Consider the following 24,555-nt stretch of genomic DNA (forward strand, 5'->3'; position numbering starts at 1 on the left):
CGTCCAGCCCATGCGCCAGTTGCTGTACCCAAGACCTGAAGCACAGCCTGGTACAGGTTTTACCCAGAGATCTCTACAACACAGAGGAACAAACACATATGGAAAGTCAACCTGAAATATTAAACCTTTGATGTCATGCTGCCATGTCACAAATAGGTCTCACCTGGCTCTCTTGCTTTCCTCCATTTCCAATTAAAGAATCAGAAATTCCAATGTGATAGGACAGCCTATAACACCAGTCCAGAAGCACTGCCTCTTCTAACATTTATATACTCACTAGAGAGACAGACAGACAGAGAGACAGAAACAGAGAAAACTGCTTTAGTTTTCTCAACTGTAAAATGAGGATGATGATAGCACATACCTCCCATCATAATTGTGAAAATCAAATGAGATAATATTTATAAAGAGCTTACTCCATTTTCTGGTACATAGTAGGTACTTAAATAGTGTTGGTACATATTAAACACACAATAAATGCTTTTGTATTCATTCATATTCATTCAATTTCCTTCCTATCAGGGATTGGAGAAGGCATATTAAAGCATGTTTGGATAGTACTTTTGGTAAGCTAGTTGAAAAAATATCATGCTTTAAGAATATAAATATTGAACTTTATGCAAAAAGTTAACTAGGATGGTAAATGTTGAATTTAAAGATAGATTCTTTGCTTTACAAAAAAAATTCCAAAGAGGAGAGGCATCATAGTGTGATAGAGAAAATGCTTGCTGTGGCAACAGGAGAGATTAAGTTTTGAATCCCACCTAGGACACTCACTTGCCATGTGACTGTGGGAATGTAACTTATCCTTACTGAGATTCGGTTTCACTACCTATAAAATACAGATAATATTCCAGCTCTTTGCACATTTAACAGATTTTTGTTGAAATGAATGCACACATATTAAATAACTGTAACCTAAAATACGGTAAAATTGGAATGACACTACCTTTACCTGCCTATCTTACAAAACTGTGAGAATCAAATCTAGTGTTTGGAAAGTGCTTTTTGAAACTTAAAATGCTACATAAATATTGCCCATTATCCTTTGAAATAATTATGCTTGGTGTTATTAAAATGCAATTAATTTTAGATAAATTAGCTTTACACACAATTTCTCAGAAGCCTACCTGTGAAGATATGGCCAATAAGTAATCATTGCAGGCAGAGTGTGATATTCTTATATTGTCTCTATGACAGACCTGGAGAGAAGGAATTATGGAAAGAAAAAATTGTTTCCTTTTTATTCTTTTTTAAAATTTATTTTATTTTTAATTTATGGAACAAAACAAGCATTTCCATAAAACGGTATAATAAAAAAGATGATTGCACATGAAACTGCAAATCAATTTGTACAACTTGCTATTCCTTTTAAATATATAACTATCATATAAATTTCCTTTTTTTCCCTTTGTTCTTCTCCTTCCCACCCTACCCTAGAGATGGTTACCATTAAACACAAATAGGTATATAGATATAGATATGCACATATATGTATGTATGTATATGTGTATTTGTATGTATGTGAACACACAAACACACATACACATAAATTATTCTATGCACTTATATTTATCAGTTCTTTCTCTGGATGCAGATAGCTTCTTTCTTCATATGTCCTTTATTTTTAATTTGTGTATTTATAACAGTCAGAATTACTTAGTCACTCTTAAAACAATGTTGCTATTACTTTAAGCAATATTCTTCAGGTTCTGTTCACTTTGATCTTATTCTGTGCAAGTCTTTCCATGTTTTTCTAAGATCATTGAACTCACTATTTCTTATAGTACAGTAGTATTCTATCATGAGCTGTAAGCACAAGCAAGGTGAGATTTTTGTTCTATTTATTTATTTAATTTATTTGTTTGTTTGTTTATTTTTGGAGTTCAGTTTCCCAGACTCAGGCTAAATTGTGAACACCTGAAGAATTGATCTCCTTTGAACCCTGATAATTCACAGCTGTGCTGAGTCACATAGGTTTCATGCCTACTGGCTTTGAGCCAATCAGGGACCTGAATCTTTGTTATATATTCTATAAGATGGGAATTTTGCTTTGGGGATTTGTTCATGAGAAGGATCTTTTGATTTCCTGATGGAGACTCAGGGTAGTCATATGTTCAGAGCCCCCTGACTGCTTAGATGTCTGTGCTCCCTCAAACCAGTGATGCTTTAAAGTGTATAACAATATTGCTTTATTCAGACAGTTGGAGCCATGTCTGTTGATCTTTGTACTAATTCTCTGCTTGTATTTTCTGTTTGTATTTTCTCCATGTTAAGAATGCTAACCTTTCCCCTGAACTAGTGAATGTAATTAAAAGTAGGATTGTTAACCCCTTTTTAAGCAGTCTTCTTTCTTTTAAAAACATATTAAAGAACCTGTGCTAGCAGGCCATCCTGGGTGTGCTAGGGTGCTTGCTAATACACAAGCATACACCACCCCTTAATCAGTCCTTCCCCAAGTGATGGGAATCCCTATAATTTCCAGTTCTTTGATCACTGGAGCTTGATTTCAGATAGGGGATAATAAAATGGTCATGCCCTAGGCCCTCTTTAGTTCCCTAGTGTAATTATTCCAGGGACCTCTAGTCACCTTGGAGAGTTTTAGTTTCTGCCTGCCTGAACAGAGCCCCAGAGGGCAAAATACGAATTTTCTAGCACTTGTGCATTGAGCTAGAGAGCAGGATAGTGGAAAGCTTCTTTAGTCTCCCAGTCTTCAATGTGAACAAGGAATCTTCCTTAATCCAGAGTGTGAGAAGAGGTAATGGAGACAGTCTTGGCCTCCAGAGGCAACTTGCTACCATCCAAAATAAATTAGGGGCTTCTGCAGCTGCCTTTAACAACATGATATGCTGTGGAGACTGGGCAAAACTGGGATATAAACCCAGAATATCATCTTAATAGAACTTCTAGAACAATATGTCCAGCCTTCTTTAGTCACTAGGAGGCAGGGACCATGCTAATGATGACTTTTTAATGAGACTACATTTTGTAGGTCACTTTGACCCCATGTGCTAGACTTGGTACAGAATCCAAAAACAATGTAATTACATTCTAATAAAATAACTTTCCATCTTAAAGTAATCCTTTTAATCTTTCTTCTGGGCCAAAAATTTAATGTAGAAAGCTCTAAGGAAAATGGAAGGAAAAATTATTTTTTGTAAACCAGAAGCTTGGAATACAGGAACAAAACTCCCTGTCATTTTTGTATCCCTGGTACCCAACACAGCACCTGGACCAAAATGAGAGCTTAACAAATGCTTGTCGATCGATTGATCGACCAAATGAACCTGGAGGTTTTGAACTTCTAGCTTCTCTTCAACAATTTGCTCCTGATTGAGCTACATTCCCTCTCATAGTAATTGTGCTGTTCAATCACTTCAGTTACATCCAGCTCTTCATATCCTTATTTGGGTTTTCTTGGCAAAGATACTGAGTGTTTTACAATTTCTTTCTCCAGCTCATTTTACAGTTGAGAAAACTGAGGCAAACACAATTAAGTGACTTGACCAGAGTCACGTAGCCAGTAAGTGGCTGAGAAGTTTTTGAACTCAGGTCCTCCTGATGCCAGGTCCAGCACTCTGTCCACTTCATCAACTAGCTGACCTTCATCATAATAAAAATCTCCAGCATTTATAGAACAGTTTGCATGTATTATCTCATCTGATCCTCCTAACAACTCTATGAGGTAGACATTGCCACTCTTATTATGTTCATTCTATAGATTAGGAAACTGAGGATCAGAAAAATTGAATGACTTGCCCACCATCACACAGATAAAAAGTGTGAGGGGCAGGATTTGAACCAAGGCCTTCCTGACTCCCACTCTTACACACTCTAATCTCTGAGCCTCACTGCCTCTCCTGAATGGTGTGGCTGTAATTGGGATTGTAAGGACACTGAGCTCGAGAATCAATATTCCTCTTTTTTTTCTTTTAAATGAATATTGTAAGTTAAATTTTCCCCAAGTTCCTCAAAGTAATGTTAGCTTATCATTATACTTTACCACCCAGTGCCTGAATTCTGTTCTCCTATGTAAGTAATGTTCTCTAAGTAACCCAAATGCAATTCCCAAAGGATCCTCCAAAATGAAACAGTGCTTTGTCCATTTGAGGCTTGATGCTATTGATGACCTGGTTTCAAATTTAACCATTACCATCAAACAGGGTTAATTTAACAAAAGTCTCATTTGTTGTTTCATCAATTTGTTGTACTTTCCCAGCACACAGATGAAAGCTCAGAATGCTAACCACTCAGAACTCCTTCCCCATAGCCACCCCATTGAATGCAAGGGAGGACCATGAAAGTGATTTCCCCAATATAGGGAGATGGTACATTCATATAAAACATAAATGTATGCTTTGGGCAGCATCTCAGACATGCTGTGAATGGAACAGTACTTCACTTTCTTAAAAGAAATAAGTCAGAAAAGCCCATCATTAAATTGATAAGTATTGATGAACTGTAAGACTTGTTCATGTAAAATAATTACCAAGTGCCAAGTTATTCTCTAGGCAGCCTGTCTTATTATGCTGGGAATCTCCAGAGCTTCTGAGAGCTGAAGCTCATGGGTGAATAAAGTATCTTTCTTAAATGTTTTTTTAAAGGAAGGGAGAAAAAAAGAAACAATTAAAAGTTTTAAACTTTTTTGAGCCAATACAAAATGAAGGCTTATGCAGGGATGTGCGGTAATGAAGCAGCTTGGGGGGATAAAGCCTCAGTTTAGATCATGGCCTCCTAGAGAAACATTGCTTTCAAGTCTAAGTGTTGTACTCAGAGCTCTAGTCTTCCAGCTACACCCAGGGAGTATATGCTTCCTAGGGCAATAGAGTTTGCACCTCGTTTGCAAGTATAATTAACTAAGAATGAAACTTTTTTTTTTACCTTCAGAAATATTGGGAGAAAGAGAATTCTAGCAGGAGGATTATATGCCTTCGCTGGAACAGAGCTGGATTTTCTTGTGTGGATTCATTATTTAGAGTTAGAGGCTGAAAGGACCTTTAGAGGTGATGTAGTCCAACACTCTCATTTTATAGTAGAGGAAACTGAGGCTCAGAAAGGTCAAGTGATTTACACAAAGTCCCTTACAGAGGAGAGTCAGGATTCAAACTTGGGTGTTCTGACTCCAAGGCCAGCCCACTCCCCACAGTACCACACTGCTTCTTGTCTGGTTATTTACATAGCTGGGGCAAATAGGGTTTTGTGGGGGCATATAAAAATCGGGAGGCAGTTAGATGGCTCAGTGGATAGACAACTGGGTCTGGAGTCAAGAAGACCTGATTAAGACTCTGGGTGAGCCATCAAACCTAGAAAAGGAAATGGCAAATCACTCCAGTATCTTTGTCAAGAAAACCCCACATACAGTGTGGTCCATGGGGTCCCGAAGAGTTGCATATGACAAATACAACAAAAAGCAAAAGTCCCATTCTAAAATGCTCCTGATTGTAGGACTCCTGCCGGTGATTTTAGTTACCATTTGCTGGAAAGTCTTTTTTGCTGCCTTTCACCCACCATTTCTCTTTCTCTCCCTCTCCCTCTTTCTGTGTATGTGTGTGTATACTCACACATATATACATTATATATATATATATGTATATATGTTATACACACAAATATATTACATTGTGTATATAGAAAGATAGATCGGTAGACTGGCTATAGGTCTTTAAAGAACTGAAATTGATATGCAAAATGATGAAAAGGATAATGCAGAGGAACGAGAGCAGCCTATAACACAATACAGACAAAAAGCAAAAGCATAAAGAACATCATCAAATAAATGTATGATTGGGGTGGGGAAATGGCACAATCAGGGAGGAAACCACTGGTATCTATGTGCTATCAAGAAAATTCAAGAAAGACCCCCAGAAGTCCATTGTTTCCTTGACCTTTCTCCAGCAGCTTCCATCCAATCTCTTCATTTTACCACCAAACCTCTTCAAGACAATTCTTTATTCATTGCCCTTCTTTCCTCACCCCATTTCCTTTACTCTCTACAGTCTGGTTTCTGCCACTTTTTTTTTATTTTTTTTTGGGGGGGTGAGGCAATCAGGGTTAAGCGACTTGCCCAGGGTCACACAGTTAATAAGTATGAAGTTTCTGAGGCCGTATTTGAACTCAGATCCTTCTGACTCAAGGACCTTTGCTCTATCCTCTGCACTACCTAGATGTCCCAACCCTCATTACTCTTAAAACTTCTCTCCAAATTCATGGGCTATGGAGAGATGAAAGGGACCTTAGAGGTTATCTAGCCCAACCCCTCTTTTTATAGACAAGGAAACGAGGGACCAAAGATGTTAAGGGATCTGTCTAACGTTACCCAGAGAGTGGTAACAGAGACAGGATTTGAATCCTCTGATTCACAATCCTTTACTTTTTCCACTATAAAGTGCTTGTTCTAAGGTCACCTTTTCTTCACCAAATCTAACGTGGCCTTTTCTCTGGACTCATTCAACTCCACCACTCGGCAAGATCTCAGTTGACTGGTTCAGTCATTTTTTTCCAATTATGTCTGACTCTTTGTGAGCTCAATTGGAGTTTTCTTGGCAAAGATGCTGGAGTATTTCTTGCCATTTCCTTCTCCAGTTCATTTTACAGATTAAGAGGCTGAGGAAAACAGGACTAAGTGACTTTCCCAGGGTCACACAGCTAGGAAGTGTCTGAGGCCAGATTTTAACTCAGGAAGAGTAGTCTTCCTGACTCATAGTCTAGCCCTCTATCTACTGTGCTACAATAGCTACCCCCATTCTGTTGACTGTTCAATCCTTGAAATTCCCTCCCTTGGTTTCATGGTGATCAGTACCCACTTGGTATGAAATGATTACTCTCTCCTCTGAACTACTATAATATTTATTGTCTATATAGCATTTTTCCATTGACCATCATCAACAAAAATCTTTTAATGTATTTTTTCTGTCTCCCTAATTGGATTGTAAATCCCTCAAGAATAAAGTCTGTAGCTATGAAGCCCCTGTTCCAAGACAATTCACTACCTCATGAGACAGGAGTTTGTAACTTTTCCCCCTAAGATTTGGTTCACTGGTGCTGCCTGATGATTTTTTGTTTGTTTGTTTTCTCACTTTGTCTTGTTTTGTTTTGTTTTTTACCCAGGGATCACCTCTCCTCTGTGTCTGGGTTTCCCATCATTCAGCTAAATGTGTGGAACAAGACACATCCTTTACCATTTTCCCTTACCCTGAACCCTGAAAATAACACATATCTTTTCTTTAGTTTTTTTTTCTTTGTTTTCCTTTTGCATTTTTTTTTTGTTCTTTTCCTTTTTGGTATAAAAGAAAGGGAAAATGTATTTGGAGTAGAAAGACTAAGGTTTAGGTCCCAGTGCTGCCAATTACCATGTGACCTCGGGCAGGCTGTTTAATTTCTCTACACCTCATAAAACGCAGATAGTCATTGTACTACCTATTTCACAGAGTATTGGGGAAGATTAAGTGAGATAGTATGTGGAAAGCACTTTGCAAACCTGAAAGTGATCCATATATGTAAGCCTTAAAGCGCCATAGAAATATTATATATCATTATTGCTACACATAATAAAGACCTGTGTACAATATGGTGTAGATGGTGAAATGATGGATTTAACAATTAGAAAGACAAGTTCAAATCCTATCTAAGGAACTAGTCATATAACTTTGGGCAAGTTATTTAACCTGTTCCTCAGTTTCCTTATTTGTCAAATGGGAATGACAACCCCTCATAGGGCTGAGGTACGAATCTTATGAAATAATGAAATGCATTATTTTCTGCAAGCAACCTTAACACACTATATAAAGGTGAGTTATTATTTTGTTTTGTTCTGGGTTGTTATTCAAATTTTATCTGTGTGGATGCAGAAATGCCAGCTCACATTATCTGTAACGTGTCATCTCAGAGGGTTGTCTGGGACAATGAGAAGTCAGGTGGCTTGTCCAGGGTCCCATAGCTAGTATGTGTTATAAGCAAGACTTGAAACCAGCTCCAAGAGGGAGAGGAAAAGGGAAGGAACATGTATCCATATAACACCTACTATGTGCCAGGCATTGTGGGAAGTATTTTACGAATACCCCACAATCCTATGGGGTGGATGGTATCACTATCCTCATGTTACAGTTGAAGAAATTGAGGCAGAGGTTAAATGACTTGTCCAGGACAGCACAACTAGTACATGTCTAATGTCAGACTGGAACATGGGTCTTGTTAACTCCGGGGTCAGAATTCTTTGCCATCTAGCTTCCAGGTCTAAAATCCAAGACCACTCCTCTATCCACGGTGCCAATATTCATCTCTATTATTATCATTATTATCAGAAAAATAGAATAATAATAAAGCAGGAAATTTTAAGCTTACAATGATTTTACAAAATTATTCTTTTCCCACAATAACCCCAGTCTTTAATGCTACCTGTGAAAAATTGGCCTCATTTTTCTCATGATCATAGAACTAGACCTGGAAGGGTCCTCACAGGCCATAAGTTCCTCATTTTATAGATGAGGAAGGTGAGGTCCAGGGAGGGTGAATAACTTTTCCAAAGTCATAAAGATAGCAAGGGACAGAAGCAAGATATCTACTCAGGTATTCTGATTCTTCTTTCCACTGGATGATTATGTAGCCTTCCTAGATCCTTCTTCCTAAGAAAGTAGAGTAGTGGTTAGAGTGCTGGACCTGGAGGCAGGAAGACCTGAGTTCAAATTCTGCCTCTTGAACACTTATTCACTCTGTGATCCTGGGCTAATAGTTGACTGTAAAAAGGGGATGGTGATAATACCACCTACCTCCCAAGAGTTACTGTGAGGATTAGATAATATTTGCAAAGTGTTTAGTACAGCTCCTGGCTCATACTAAGCACTTAATAAATATTTGTTTCCATCCCTTCTTCCTCCCTCCATTTCTCTGCCCCTTCTTTTTGGCCTCAGTTACTTCTTCCAACCCTGTTCTAATTTTGGTTCAACTTTGGTTCGGCACCATAATCTTTCTTCCCCAACCCCCAAGCCTAGGAATAAAAACATAAGGCCTTAGGTTACCAACTTTTTTCTTCAGTTCCCGCAATTCATTCTCTTTTGATGGACTTTACACTTGATTCACCAATCAGGTATCAAGAAATGTCTCCCATTTTATCCACCACCAATCCTAATTCAGCTTCTTCCCTTATTTGTGAAAATGAAGAGCCAAGCTGTAATGTTAATCGGATATAAGATCTTCCCCCATAGGCATCATGTGGAACTCTTTAAAGGAATCTTGCTTAGAGGAGGCATGTTTGTAGGAAGGCTTTCACATCTTTTGTTAATTTCTAATTAAGCCATTGAGTCAGGAGTGTTGTGATACCCTCTGGCTGTTAAAAAAAAAAAAAGGTATATACATATATATATATACTCTGAGGTTAGCATTTTGCTTTGGGGCTCACTCATTGGAAAAGTATTCTTGTGATTTGACCAGATGAGACTCTGGGTGGCCATTAAGGAGCCCCCCAGCTTTGAAAAACCTAGATGTTGGTGCTTTTCTCTCTGATAACTCTGTATGTATTGCCTTGGTCAGACAGTTGGATCTGTCTGTTGATCTGTGCTAATTTCTCAGATAGTTAGAAGGCCTGTCAGTCTTTATTTTCCTGCTTACATTTTCTCTATTTTCTTTGTTTGGATATTCTCTGAAGTTCAGGGTACTGATTTTTCCTCTAAATTAATGATTGTAATTAAAAAAAAAAAAAGATTGTTGACCTCTTTCCTAATAAAACAGATCTAAGAACTTGTGCTACCAGCCATCCTGGGTATGCTAATGTGGTTGCTGTTACACAAGCCAGCACCATCTATGGTGTTAGCCCATTGAGAAGCTAAGTGACATGGGTCCCAACTAATTAAGAAGGACTAATTGCTTCAGGCACTTTGCAAATGCTTTAAAACCCTCATCTTTACCTACCTTGTTTCCTGTCTTACAGTTTTATTGTCTGAGACCAGGACTATGAGTTCCATTTCCACTCCTAAATCCCATTGTTGCCAGGTTCTCTGTTCCATTTCACCTTGTGAGGGGCAAAACCCAATTACCACTCACCTTTCCAACTCATTTTTGGTTGATCTCTTTGTAGTGGGCAAACTCTAATCCTCTATTCTCTCCCTACCTGATTTATGGCACCCCACACCATGTGTCTGCTGACACCTTCAAAATTTTCCTACCAACCCTCCTTGATCCAGTCCCCAGAGTGGAAAGGGCATTTCCCCACTTTGGGCTCTCAGATGATAAAACCTTATTTCTGTAGTCTTATAAACTCTCTTCCTCTTTGGGCTTAACACTCCTGTCCCTTTCACCCACTTTTTTGATCTTGACCCATCTTTTTTTTTTTTTTTTGAGGACAAATGGGGTTAAATAACTTGCCAAAGGTTACACGGCTAGTTTTTTTGTGTGGGTGTTAAGTGTCTGAGGCCCAACCGAACTCGGGTCCTCCTGACTCCCTGGCCAGCGCTTTACTCACCGTGCCACCTAGTCGCCCCTTGACCCATCTTTTCTTTTTGAGAGGTTTAGAAACTGATTCCACAGTTGCTTTTTCCATGTACTTTTCCAGATTTACATGATCTCTTTGGCCCTGACACTATAGGCTAGGCCTGTCTACTTCTTCCCAGAGCTAGGCTTCCCCCGGCCATGCTGCTTTCGGGAAAGAGATTGATTCTCCTAGATGGTATTGGCTCAAATTATATCCCCTGACAGAGCCATCCTCCTCTTTCAATTGGTTGAATTGAGAAGACATAATGTCCTTATAGTAAATACACATTAAATTCTTATTCTTGTTCTCATCTTACTAGTTTCAATCCCAATCCTTCCATGCTCAGCAGATTTTAAACTGTAAAAAACAACAATAATAATTCTTTTAGAGTAATTTCAATATTATAATAATTAGATAAATAGTAAACATATTGTGTTATATATTACACTTAAACTTATTTATAAAAGAAATAAATATTATTTTAAAATAATTCCTTTAACAAAAAGGATATATTGATGAAATGAATGTTCTTTAGCCCTACTTCCTCAGGGGCATAAGGGTTTCAGGGTACCCTGAGGGTTTTATAGATGTATTTTTTCTCTAAAAAAAGCTAAAATCCCAGGAGCTATGTAACTTCCTTTTGATAGAGAGCCAGTAACTTTTACCCCAGTTCCATTTTACCACTTATCATTGATTAGCTTTCAAAAAAGGATACTTATTTCAAAGATATAGCAAAAACAAGTATAATCATTTCCCCTGATGCCTCTGGAATATATATATATATATATATATACTCTTTCCTTTACCACCTCAATCTCTGGGGAAGTAATCTCAAAAGTTACCTCAGTTGCTATATAGCATTAGTCCCATGAAATTCACATCCAAAGATTCCACAGCTTCTTATTTCAGTTTTTGCCTGCATGAATCCAGAAAGTCAATCTCAAAAATCCCTCCTTGCTCCTAGGGACATCAAGACTGAGCTGGCTATAAAAGCTGGCCTAGACTTTAACTCTCCTGTGCCTAGTTCTCCCCAGAAAGAAAGAGATTTCACTCTCTGTACCTAGAAAAGAAAAGGACAAATGAAAAGGGCAATGACCCTCACCCATTTCTCTGGGGCTTTATGGCCTCAGAGGCTAAAAAGGCCCTGAAGCCTTTTCCTTTAAACAGTCTATAACTGGTGGTTGTGAGTGAAGAAGTCCCTGAAATCCATCAAATGTAAATGGAGTAAAGCCAGAGATGACCAATGCTGCCTCAGGCCTTTCTGAAGACACTGGCTGGTGCTAGGTCTGTAGCCAATGGAAAAAGCCATTCCCTAACCATGTGTGTGGTGGGCCAATCAAACCAGGTCCAGAATGTCCATGCATGCTCCTTCATTTCTCCAATATACTTCCCTTGTATCACAATTCTTATGGAAGCCATCTCTATAGCCTTTCCATATGGAGAGGTTGTACCAGCCAAGAAAATGTAACCTGAAGGCACCTGTACTTGTGCCAGACCTCCATTGCCTCAGCAAAATTACTTCATCCATAGCCTACCACTGGGTACCACAATGGCTTATATCTGGGTATATCTCTAGTTGTTAGTTCAGGGCTTACCACTTAGTAAATGTTTAACTTAGTATGTGTTTGCTGGTAATGCTGATGCAATAAAGTTGTGGTTACTTTTGAGTTGTTGTTAACTATGTTAACAGTTGACTGTGTTAACAGTTGCCTGTGTATTAACAACAGTGTGTTGTTAACTATGGAGAAATGAATGCCAGTCATGTGATGACTTATTTTCGTAAACTTAAAATAGGGTTGGAATTGGAATAGAAGAGGGGATGGTGATATTTTTTAATGGAGAGGAAAAAAGGGAGATGCAAGGAGGGGAAGGAGAGGGAAAGATAAAGAAAAAAAGCAGAGGAAGAGCAACTTTCTTGGTTAGTTTAAGATCAGAAGAATATATAGGAAAAATATGAGTGATGTAGAACAGAAGATTTTTGCCTAATTTCATTTTATGACAGAATGTAGGAGGGGTGGCTGAGAATTTGTTAAAATTATTTTTGTTGTTTGTTTTTTAGCTGACAATAATACAAGAGAGGATCAGGAAAAAAGCACTCCAAAGCCAGAACAGTAGGAGTCTGTCTCAAGCTCTGTCGCTAATCAGTTGTGTGGTCTTCGGTAAGTCCCTTTTCCCTCTGTGGGCCAAATTTTTCTCATCTGTACAATGAGGAGGACTGTGTTCTATGGTCACCAACGCCCCTTCCAGCTCTAAATTCTATAAACTTGATGAACTCTTTCTAGATCAGGAATTCAGTGGGTCTTGTGAATTCTGATGACAGAAAGTTCAAAAGTAATGAAGCAAAGAGTTACAGGTGACAATCAAGAAGTTAGAGGGAAATGAAATAATCATTGGTGTGGAAAGAACAGGGTTTTGTGTGGTAAAAAATAAAAATACTGGGAGAGCAAAAATGACTCTCAAAATAACAGTCCCGACATGTGCTGATCAGTGACAGATGGCTATCCAAAATGCCATTTATGAAAAATGCATGCTCTAGCAAGCCTAGAGGTCTCCAAGGTGATGTAAGTCAGAGCCCTGGATGTAACTCAGAGCCTATGTCTCTTCCCCAACTTTCATTATATCTGCCATTTGGTTACAAGGAGCAGTGGAAAAGGTATGTATCTCTAGTTCAAGATGATTGCTTGCTAGGCTAGTGCTATTTGTAGTGCCTGCACTCTTCCTTCCTCTTGGGGAGGTGCCAAGGATGGATGATAGAGTGCCTACAATATACTTGCTACTCCTTGGAAAAATAAAAGATGCTGTCATTATCACAAAATACACAAAAATTTCCTCTTCCCCACCACTCTATTATTTCATATTATACCAGATCTTTCTTTCTGTACTAGTCATAGGTTCATTTACATGCTTGCTGTTTGCCCGTCTAGGACTTTTTAAAATTGAATTTTATTGATATATTTTGGTTTCACATCACCCAGATCAGTGTGTCCAATTCAAATAGATACAGGTTGCATATTGACTCAGTAATATTATCTACATTTTATTATATTTTTATGTATTTTGTTAAATATTTCTCAGTTACATTTTAATCTGGTTGGCAGTATTTGGAAGTGTTATGGACTGCCTATTTGACATCTCTGACTTAGATTTTTCTTCTGTATCCTTCCCCTTCTGCCTTCCTGAAAATCATCCCTTATAACAATTTTTTTCCTTAAAGTAAATGAGAAAAAGGAAAATTTTTAGCAAAACAGAGCAATACATTTTGTTTAATCTGACATTATATTCAGTGTTCCATACTTATATATCCCTATTCCTCTTGCCTCTACCAAAGATCAGGGGAGGAACAAAAATGCAGGATACTTTCTAATGGAATGTCTGATAGGAGGAAAAAAGCATTTTCCCTTTAGCTGAGAGGCAGGTTGGCACAGTAGACAGTGGTACCAGAAAGATGTGAGTTCAGATCCCTCCTCTGAAACATCTATGTGACCATGGGCATCACTTAAACTCTCTGAACCTCAGTTTCCTCATCTGTAAAGTGAGAGAATTGGACTGGGTGACCTCTTAGGTACCTTTCACTCCAATATGTATGTTCCTAAGACCATATTAAATGAAAATCTGCCTTTACTTTCAGAGGTAATATTTAGAAATATTCCATTTTTTCTCTTATCTCTCTAGCATCCTATACTTCTCTCTTTGGGATAACTGAAGATAGAGTGTCTTCACCATACTTTCCTCCTTAAAACCAAATATAAACTTTGCCTACAATATAGTTTTGTCCAAGGGCAATAGCACTAATCTCAAAAATATAGCAAAATTATTAATTACTCAATATGTGCATTTGGATCATGAGACCCATAAAGCTGAGAACTTTGCCTCATGTTCAGAGCTATCCCTAGAGAAACAAAGGGGCATCAGGGGCCAAGCAAATCCTTGTAGCCACCTCCCTTACATGCATGGATGCATGCATGCATACACACACACACACATATCCCCACCACCACCACCATCACCAATATCAGTAACTGTGACTAAGACAATGAAAGTTAAAAAGGGCAACCTTAAAAAGGAGAAGTCACCAAAAGACAACATACAGTTTGAAGGGCTAATAGCATGTTCTTGAGTTTCAGACTTTTTTAGCACCTCAGAGGATCACAGATTTAGAACTAGAAGAGCCTTCTTTAGAAGTGAGGCCCAGTGAGGAGACATGGATTACCCAAAGTTATTCAGGGTCTCAATGGCAGACTCAGAATTCTAACCCAAGTCCTCTGATTCCAGATCCAAAATTCTTTCCCCTATATCCAACCATTTCCTTCTCTGACACCTCTATCCCCATCCCCGACTATGTCCTCTAAGATTGTACAGAATCAGTCTCCTATAATAAAATGGGAGCCATCCAAAACTTAGGGCCTTGAGCAACTTCTTCCAGTGACCATGCAGTAGCAATGGCTCTACTTTCAAAGAATATGATATGTGTGTGAACACTCTTCTTAGACTATTGCCCAACACCAGCCCAAGAAGAGCTGGGATCACTATCTAAATATCAGTCTTCCTACTGCAGACCTTCCTTAGAGTTGTGGGAAATGATAAGTTGATTTAAAGGACTTTTTTTTGGAATGATTCTCAAATATACCACACCTCATCTACAATGCAAATCACTTTCTTGCACTTGTCTAACAAGCTTTGTTATATGGGGTGAGACTTCTAGGTAGGTAAAGTCAATGCATGAAGTAGATTTTTGTTTGAGCACTGGACAAAGTACATATTGAGTCAAAAGCACATCTAGGTTAGGGGAAGGTCCACAATTCCCTTTAATGTCCAAGGTCTAACCAGATTGCCTGTAATAAATGTATGCAAATTTTAAACTATAGCTTATCTCAGAGATGAGCAATATTTAAAAGTGGTAGACCAGGATTTATAATAATAAATAATAATCCTAAAAAAATTTTTTATAAAAATATAATAAATAAATAAATAATCCCTATTTTACCAACCTCTGGGGGGATTTGGGGAGAGGCAACTCCAGCAAGCAACCACTGAAGAGTCTGGGGTGCAGGGTAAATGGCAATCAGTATGATTTTCCTTGAAATTGGCCTTTCTGCCAAAGAATGTATACCCTGGGCTATTTTTTCTCCGTCCTCCTCTCTACCTCATTGGCTGACCAGTTAGATACTGTAAAACATTAGTATAAACAAAAATAGGTACACAATATATTTTTATGTGGGAGAGGCATAGTAGGAAAACAAAATCACTGTTTTCCCACCATGCTTGAGGTCTGTAGTATCATGAATGGCATTACCCCAGCAGAATGTAAGCTCAGTAAGGGCAGGCGCTAATTTTTGTCTTTGTATCTCTAATGTCAGCAGCTAGGTGGCATAATGGATAGAGTGCTGGACCTGAAATCAGGAAGACTCATCTTCCTGAGTTCAAATCTGACCTTAGACAATTGCTAGTTGTGTGGCCCTTGGCAAGTCACTTCATCCCTGTTTGCCTCAGTTTCCTCATCTGTAAAAATGAGCTGGTGAAGGAAATGGCAAACTACTCCAGTATCTCTGCCAAGAAAACCCCAAAAAGGGTCACAAAGAGTCAGGTAAAACTGAACAACATCCCTAATGCCTAGCATTATGCTTTGTGCATGGTAGACACTTAAAGGTATTTATCATTTTTGCTACTATTGGCAGCACTGCAAATACACACTGTGAGCAAAGCAGGCTTTGGATAGGCTGAAGCTAATAAAGGTTTGGGAATGTCCTCTTTGAACCTAATAGAAAACTTAGTGAATTTTTATTTAATTGAATTGATTGTGAAGTTACCCTGTATTCTCTCCAACTCTACTATTTTGTAATATTTCTCTACCCCTTTCCCAGTTACCATTCAGCAGCATTGGGCTATGGGTGATGACTAGTGGGGGTGGGGACCTCTGGGTCCTTGGGTGCAGCCTTTTGACAGAGTCCAAGTTTTACAGAACAAATCCTTTTATTAAGGGGATTTGTTCTGTGAAGTTTGGATTCAGTCAAAGGACCACACTTGAGGACCTAGAGGGCCACACATAGCCTCAAGGCCACAGGTTCCTCACCCCTGGGCTATAGTATTCTGTGTAATCTCTGACTAGTGGATAATGGGAGGAGAGAGAAGAGAGAGGAGAGAGGAGAAAGGACAGAGAAAAGAGAAAAGAGGGCACCCTTAAGGAAGCAGTTTTTCATTAACAAAGTAAAACCTCACTTTTTTTTAGTTTCCTCATGAAGTGATACCATGTCTTAGTTACAAAAACTCGGCAGGCCTCTGTTTCTTTCATTTACTCCATAAAACACGCACCCCTTTTGCCCTTAGGAGGCGTGTCTATACAATACCTTTAGCAGACTCATCTAAAAGCAGTTCCTTTTAAAGACAGAGTCCCTTTCAATGGGACTCCTCTTCCATGGGCCAACTCAGATCGTTCCCAGGCATCCCTTCACTGATGACTGTCATCCACTCTCGAGGATGAAAAGAGCCCCAATTTCTGTATATTATTTTCAAATTGCTTCCTCTGCAGGAAATTGTGTCGATTCATTTGGACTTTTGTAGTTGCAACGTACTCCCCAGGCCATTACATCATTATGTGGTAACTCAGAACACCGGTGGCACATTATCGGGCAGCAGTTTATTTCTGGAAGCCAGGAGATAACAAACCATGAGCGTCTTCATTTGGCCCATAAGCATGCTAAACATCTTATATGGAGGAAACCTGAATACAAATAGGCCTTCCTACTGACTTTTTATCAAGGAGAGACAAGGGACGCAGGAAAGATATAAATTGTGTGTGCCCGGCTTCTGTGTTGTATCTATCATAAAATCTATTGCCACAGATACCAACTGGAGTTGGCGTATAATTTAGCGGCAGCTTTGTGCATTATGTCTCATGGCTGACAAGATTTCCACCCAGCAAAGGCTGCCCTATCTGTGCACCCGTAGAATCGCCTGAAGACTTAAGCCATTTTATTCCATCCTGAATTAACATGCTCAACATAATCCTCAGCACCCCAGGAGACTGAGAATTGTGTTGCCAAGAAAGGGACATAACTCTCTCGGTGCAGGTGGCTGAGTCCCGTGTTTCCACTTGCCTGCATACCATTCCCTCTTGTATTGCTGAAGATTGTGAAACTTACTCTTAGATTAATAATTTGAGCCATATCAAGGAGGGAGGGGGAAAAAAACAAATTAATGAGGCTTCTGCTGATAAAGGAAATATAATAGGCTTACTTTCCTAAAGATGCCTGATACTGAGGATAAATCACAGGCAAATAGAAAGCCCATTGTAGTTTATGACTAATTATAAATTGCTTAATACCTAGGTAGACCCAAAAGATTTGGAAGTATGATCATTATAAAACTTAATTAGTTATATAGTGGCTTAGTATTGTGGTACCTAGATGATTATGTATGCTAAGAATTCTTGTCTTCCCCACATATTTAACTACATACTGATGATCAATAAGAGAACTGATAATAGATCACAAATTTACAGGTCACCTAGTCCAACACCCTCATTTTACAGTTGAGGAAACTGAGGCCCAGGGAGGTAAAGCAACTTACTTGCTTTACAACAAATCATAAGTAATAGAGGCAGTGTCTTATTTAAGAAATGATTCAGACCTACATTACCAAAATACATTGGTTAATAATTTCTTAATGTTGGATTTATTTCTCTATGATACTATGAACCAAATCAAGCCAGAAAGTTATATAGTCATAGAATCATAGTTCTAGAATTGGGAAAGAACCCTAAAGGCACGGTTCATTTATGCACTAATTCAATAAGCATTTATTAAGTACCTATTTAATAAATTCAAGGACTACATTCAAGGCACCAGGCTAGACGTTGGTAACACAAAGGGCAAAAACTACATGGTCCCTGCCCTCAGGAGGTTTATAATCAATTAAATTCCATTTTCCTCATAGCACATTAGGAATAGAGAATGTTCTTTTGCTTCTACTACATTCAGAGCCTCATGATTTTACTCAGTCACGTGCTTTTGAAAGGAAATGTCATTTTCTTCAACTCTTTAAAAGCCTATGAAATAAAGAAAATAGAAATGACGCCTAAACAGAACTAATTTTGGCTTTCTTTTAAAATGCTGGAGGAGGAATAAGCAGTTGAAAGGACTCTAATTGTCGATATATGGGCGATGACATTCTAGATACTAGGTTTTATTGAGAGGGATCCTAAGAAGAACAAACAGCAAGTCTTTCTTTGTTTCATTTATTTTTTAATGATTTTATAGACTCCTACCTGAGAAAAATGGAGAAAAATACTAGAAATGGATTTTGGCAAAAGAAATTGTTAACTAAAAAGTTTCTGGAAATTAAAAAAAAAAAAACAGAAAATACCATGAATAACTTAGTACTACACGTGTGTATATACATGTAAATAATATGGTTTATATACATGTATACCTGTCTACCTAGGTATGCATCGTGTTGTGTGCACGTGTACATACTTATGCACGTGTAGAATGTGTGTCTACATTCATATTTATATGTAAACTGTATATATGGAGTCACCCATGGCCCAGGCTCTCCTCTCCCAAAGTGGGTCCTGGCTCTAGACTAAACCAAACTTAGAGTTTAGTCATAGGAGAACCTGACCTCTAAAGGAGCTCATTATGACCCTGTTCAGGAGTTCCAAGGAAAATCTCTTAGTAAAAATTTAAGTATGCCTCATGTCTAAGGTCTTCACAAAAGGTACTAATGCTGTCCCTTCTAGAAGTTATATAATGTGCAAAGTAATAGGTATCAGTTATAGGACAGCTATTTATTTCTTCTATCATAAAAAATAAACTTTTAAAGCATAAAAGATTTCTAAACATATATTTAAATACTTAAACCATAAATTATAACCCACCACCTTTATTATACTCTCCTGGGAGGTAGGAAAGATTCTTAAGAGCCTCGTCAGACTGCTGAACAGACTGCACTTGCCTCTCAGTCTGCACTATCTAAGCAGTAATCCAAGTTATGGATTTGGAGCAGCCAGGGCATAGCTCATCCTCTTAGAGATGGTTACCTTCTCCTTTGAGAGGAGTGTACTTGCAGGAAATACTTCCTATTAAGTAATCAGCATCTAATTCAAGAACCCTGGCCCTCTCAGAATCAAGCTCACACAAGGTAGCCCCCGAAACTGGAATTATCCATTTATCAGGATTACCATTTGATGCCCTGTGCTCAGGAGGGAAGCACAAAGCAGAAGAGGTAGCCAAGGACATGGGACACAATCTCAAGCTCACCTAGGCAAGCTCATAGTCTGGTTGTCTTATGTGTGTAGTTGTGTTAGTTGCAGCTGGAGAAGGGGAGGAGAAAGTCAGCACTACTTGTATCTCAACAAAAAGGCCACTTCAAAAGAAGTTAGAAATTACCTCTCCTCACTTATTATAAAACCCATAGAATGAGTAGTTGTTTCTGCCTCAGTAACCAATCCTATCTGAACTAGACCTCTCCCATACCATGGAGATCAAAGGACTAATCAGGAGATGCTGGTCACACATAGGCAAGGAACCAAAGTATATATAGCTGACCAGAAGGACAATTTATCCTGTATATATGTATTTCTTCACATGGTGTCTCCCCAGCTTAGATTGAAAGCTCCTTGAGGGCAAGTACTTTCTTTTGCCTCTTTTTGTATCCCCAGTAGTTTGTGCTAAATAACTGTTTAATAACTGATCCATTGATTGACTGATTGGCTAAGACACAAGCCTACCTTATGCATTCTTCCGCATTACTATACACACACACATATTCACATACATATGTATGTGTATATGTACATGTACGTACACATATGTATATATGTATGTGTGCATGTGTGCATCTTTTTACCATATTCTGAAATTTCTTCCATTACCAGTTACAGTAGGAAGTTGTGGAAAACAACCTCTTAAAAAATTTCCATAAAAATGATTGATGAACGGTGTAACATTTTTTTCTTCAAAAAAATATGGTTTAATTAAATTCACTTACACAAGATGGAGAAGGCAATCTTGTAATGCTAATCCTTCCAAAAGTCATTGCCTCTTAAGTATTTTGCCATCAGGTTAGTACCATGAAAGGCATGATTTTTTTAATTTAAAAATAATTCACCTTAAAAAAAGAAATATTAGTTTCATAAATACTTTCTGAGGAAAAAAGTCTGAGAAGACAAAATCATGGAAAATGTGTGTGATTTTTCTGATGAGAATTTCTGTCTAGTGACCCAATGGTAAAAAAAAAAATTAGCATCTGTTTTGCTAGTTTATAATCACACTCTATAATCCTCAGCAGGTAGGAAATCCCCTGTAGATTTCAAACGATGTTGCATGTTAGTGTAGTAAAGTACAAGCTTTTTAAAAGTATTATCATTATTATTTTAAGGCCAGGTTTTCCATATTATTACAACAAGAAAAGTTCCTCTACCATGTAAGTGAATAACTATTTCCCAGATGACAAAAGGTAATGTCTTTCCAGAATCAGCAAGACCTTGGGGGTGGGAGGTTGACCATGTAGATTGCTCTGTATGTTTCTGTGTGAAGCCTGCGTGACATATTCCTGAGCTTCTGTTAAAATCTTTAATGAGGACATCAGCCTTGAAAGACTGATTTTTCTGAGCCTGCTGCACTAATTCACTGGCAGTAGCTCCTGTTGCTTAATTCCATTCAGTAAATAACTGGTGAGACATCTTGTTTCCCTCTCAATCTGTCTCTTCCAATAACACCAAAAATTCTGCTTTCCAATCCTTTGTCAGAAACTCCTACCAAGAAACAGAGTCATATGAAGGAAAGAAGGAGGGGAGGACTCCCTTTTGTTTCCTCTCTACACCCTTTCCTCCCCTCTACTTTTTTCCACCCAAATCCTTGGTCAAAACCTGCAGGTGACAAAGAATTGGACAGGGATGTTTACATTTTAATATGAATTTAAGTCAGATTGCACATTTGAAGGTAAATTTGCATTTTTTTAGTCTTATCTTTTGAGTGTAAAATGAGACTTATTGCCTGCAAAAGGAACTTCTGGTATCACCCATGAGGTGGGGGAAGTCATTCTATCAGTCAGCCAGCCTTTATTATGCACCTACTGTAATGTCAGAAACAATTTGGGTCTTTTTTTGTTGATGGTGGTGGTGGTAGGTTTTGTTTTTTGTTTGTTTTTTTTTTAAAGCAGGGCTATAGAATAGGAACACAATGGATCAAGGAAACAAAGAGAGGCAAAAATAAACTATAATCATGTCCCATTATTACTCTCCACCTCTTAAGCATCTGCTAGGCTTATACTTATTAAAACCACTGAGAAATGGTTCCTCCATTTCTGAATTATAGTTTCCTTGAAGGTAAGATGATTATACACACACACACGTATATATATATATATATATTTATCTATCTTTGTATGATGTTTCTTGCACAAAATAAATGTTAATTGAATTGAAATTATTTGAATCAGGGTTCTTTGAACTTGAAGAGTTTGAGGGTCATAAGCCTCTCTCTGGAGTATATCTTTATTTAATATATTTCCTAATGTACTTTATCTCCGTGTCTTCCTTTGAGAATCCTTACCTTGCTGCAGAATTTGGTTCAGGTGGGCCCCCCCTCCTGTACACTTTTTCTGATCTCCCTAGCTGATGGTTTTCTTTCCCTTCTCAAAGATTGCTAAAACATTTGGTCTAGGTCTCTCCTTTATTTCTATCAATCCTCACCTTGCATTGTAGCATTCAAACTCTACTAAAGAGGGCACAACTCTGACAGGCTAGCCATGTTGTTTGAATGCAGAATGTTTGCCTAAAATATTACTTCACAGAGAACTCACACAAAGCAAGTGCTCACACAGAGGTCAGAAGAAACTATACAAGGACATTCTCAAGGTCGCTGAAGAATTTTGGAATAAATTGCATGACATGGAAGACACAAGACCACCCAACATGGCATACCCTCATTAAAGAGGGCACTGTGTTCTGTGAGCAAAGTAGAACTGCAGTAATTCAAATGAAAAATGAGTTGCACAAATTTAGACCCATCTCCACTTCAAATGTTCATGTGGACTATTTGTGCCCAGCTTGTTGTAGAGTGTCCTGAGTTCTTGGTTTGATCAGCCACAGTCAGACACACGGTACCTTGACCCCAACATAGTGATGTCGTTTTGGTCTCCTTCAGGAATGAAGGAGAACAATCAATACTCTGTACATGTCTTATCCCCACCCTTTACCCATACATCCTATTCAATGTAAGTGTAGGAAAGAACTGTTTCATTTTTTTCTTAAATTTCCCTATGCCAATTACTTAGCAAAGTACTAAGTAATATATCTATCGTGATTTGAAATGAATGACAACCTAAGCACTTCACATAATAACTTCTTTTCTATAAAGAAATGTTGCTCTAAGAAGTTGTTCTAATTGTTGGGATTTCATCCCAAACCAGTTTTGCAACACATATTTTCCTTCACTTGTAACTTTCTTTTGTGAACAGGTGACCCTTTTTGCTAATTTGTAAAAGCTAATCGATTTCTAAGCAGAACAGTAGTCTTCTAGGCCTAATGTTTGTTCTTTGGAATGTTATTTCTAGCACAGAATGGAACCTGCCACCTCAGAGTCTGTTTCTAAATCAAGGTCGTGAAAACTTGTGTCTAAACTGCAAAGGAAAGTGAAAATTTTGAAGTAATATTCTGAAAATCTCAGTCCCCTAAGCCTAGTAGCCCATTACTCCAGGGTGATGGACAAGTGTTAAAGTTTATCTCTACTATCTTTATAAGGTAAAGAATAAATAAATCTGAAACTTTGCAAAACTTTTTCACTTAGTTTGAGCGTTATATGATACATGAGTGAAAGAAGTAGAACACATTTCCGCATTGGATTGGACTTCTTCCCATTGCCTTCAGACTTGAAATCTGCTGGTTTGGTAATGATCCCATGTCCCATGTGGTAAATCACACCACGAGTTGGGGAGGTTTGAAGGGGGAGGAACTAGTTGGGGCTGTCAGGCACCACTGAGGTAAAGGAGCAAAAGAATCCCGATCGTGTCCAATTTAGAAAAGATCTATTTCTTTTAAAAAGTTTCTTCTCTTCCTTATTGGAACAAACACCTTCTGATAACACATCTAACTTGTGAACAATCCACAGGGACTCAAGTAAATGTATTCCCCTGCTTCATCCTGACTACCAAATACTTTAATTAGAAACATCAAAATTAAATGATTCATAATTAGCTAACTACCCCCTAAATAATGACATTAGTAAAACTATTATTACACAAAACATACCTCATTATAAATTTTGCCCCCTCCCCCCAGGCTGAAACTATAGTTATAATTAAGTTTGAAAATAGTTGTATGCTTTGTTGACAGCATTAGGAAGAGCATTCTGGAAGACATTTAAAAGGAACTGGAATGGATTTTGCATGTCCTGGGAAGGATGTAGAGCATTTCTAAAGGTCACCAAGTAAAAAGCGATGTTGTTTTGAAGGTCCCATTTCCCAGAATACAAATCCAGGTTTTAATAGCCTGCCCTTATGCAAGATAGATATAAGGCAGTCACCAGAAAATTAGAAGTAGCGCTATCTGAACCGAAACAGGATATCCAGCCTGCTTCTGCACAACCCAAACAAGATCTAAATGGAAACAGGAGCCAGTCAAGGATATGCATGTACTGTGGGTACGTGTGTGAAAAGTGTCCTGACCAGGTTAGGTCTTGGTTGAGAAAAGTACATGTCATTGAAGCATCTGTGGCAAATAGACCCTTTCAAATTATATGGGCAATAGATCCATGCAACATTATGGTTGGGATTTGAAGTTGACAGAAGAACTCTAATCAGACTGAAAATTCTTTCCCTAACCTCACCTCTGACCTATGCACAAATTTGTTCGATTTGGCCTTTCATTACATGACCACATATTGGGAGCCAATCTAAGTAACATAGTATTTGACCCAAATGACCATGTATTAGGAAGGAGCCAAGCACTTGGAAGATACTAGTTTAAATTGCATTTTTCAGTTATTACATGTGTTTTGATGTAATGCCATATCTTTTTGTGTATAGTTATATACATTTCTATAGCTTCTTTCCCCCTCTGCCCCACTAGTAAATTTTATTGCACATCTGCCTGT

The 24,555-nt window shown here is 38.2% G+C and overlaps 1 long non-coding RNA gene across 2 annotated transcripts in view; it reads left to right on the top strand.

The window, feature by feature from the left end:
- Positions 1–24,555, top strand: part of LOC138168955 (uncharacterized) — a 563,138-nt gene that overhangs the window by 409,046 nt on the left and 129,537 nt on the right. For both annotated transcript variants that reach the window (XR_011170241.1, XR_011170242.1), the window contains one exon: positions 12,522–12,621. This is a non-coding gene — a long non-coding RNA (uncharacterized lncRNA). The remainder of the gene's footprint in view (positions 1–12,521; positions 12,622–24,555) is intronic.

Source organism: Petaurus breviceps, unplaced genomic scaffold (assembly GCF_028583685.1).
Source record: "Petaurus breviceps papuanus isolate PSGF00001 unplaced genomic scaffold, PetGlider_PUasm1.0 37, whole genome shotgun sequence".
NCBI lineage: Eukaryota > Metazoa > Chordata > Mammalia > Diprotodontia > Petauridae > Petaurus > Petaurus breviceps.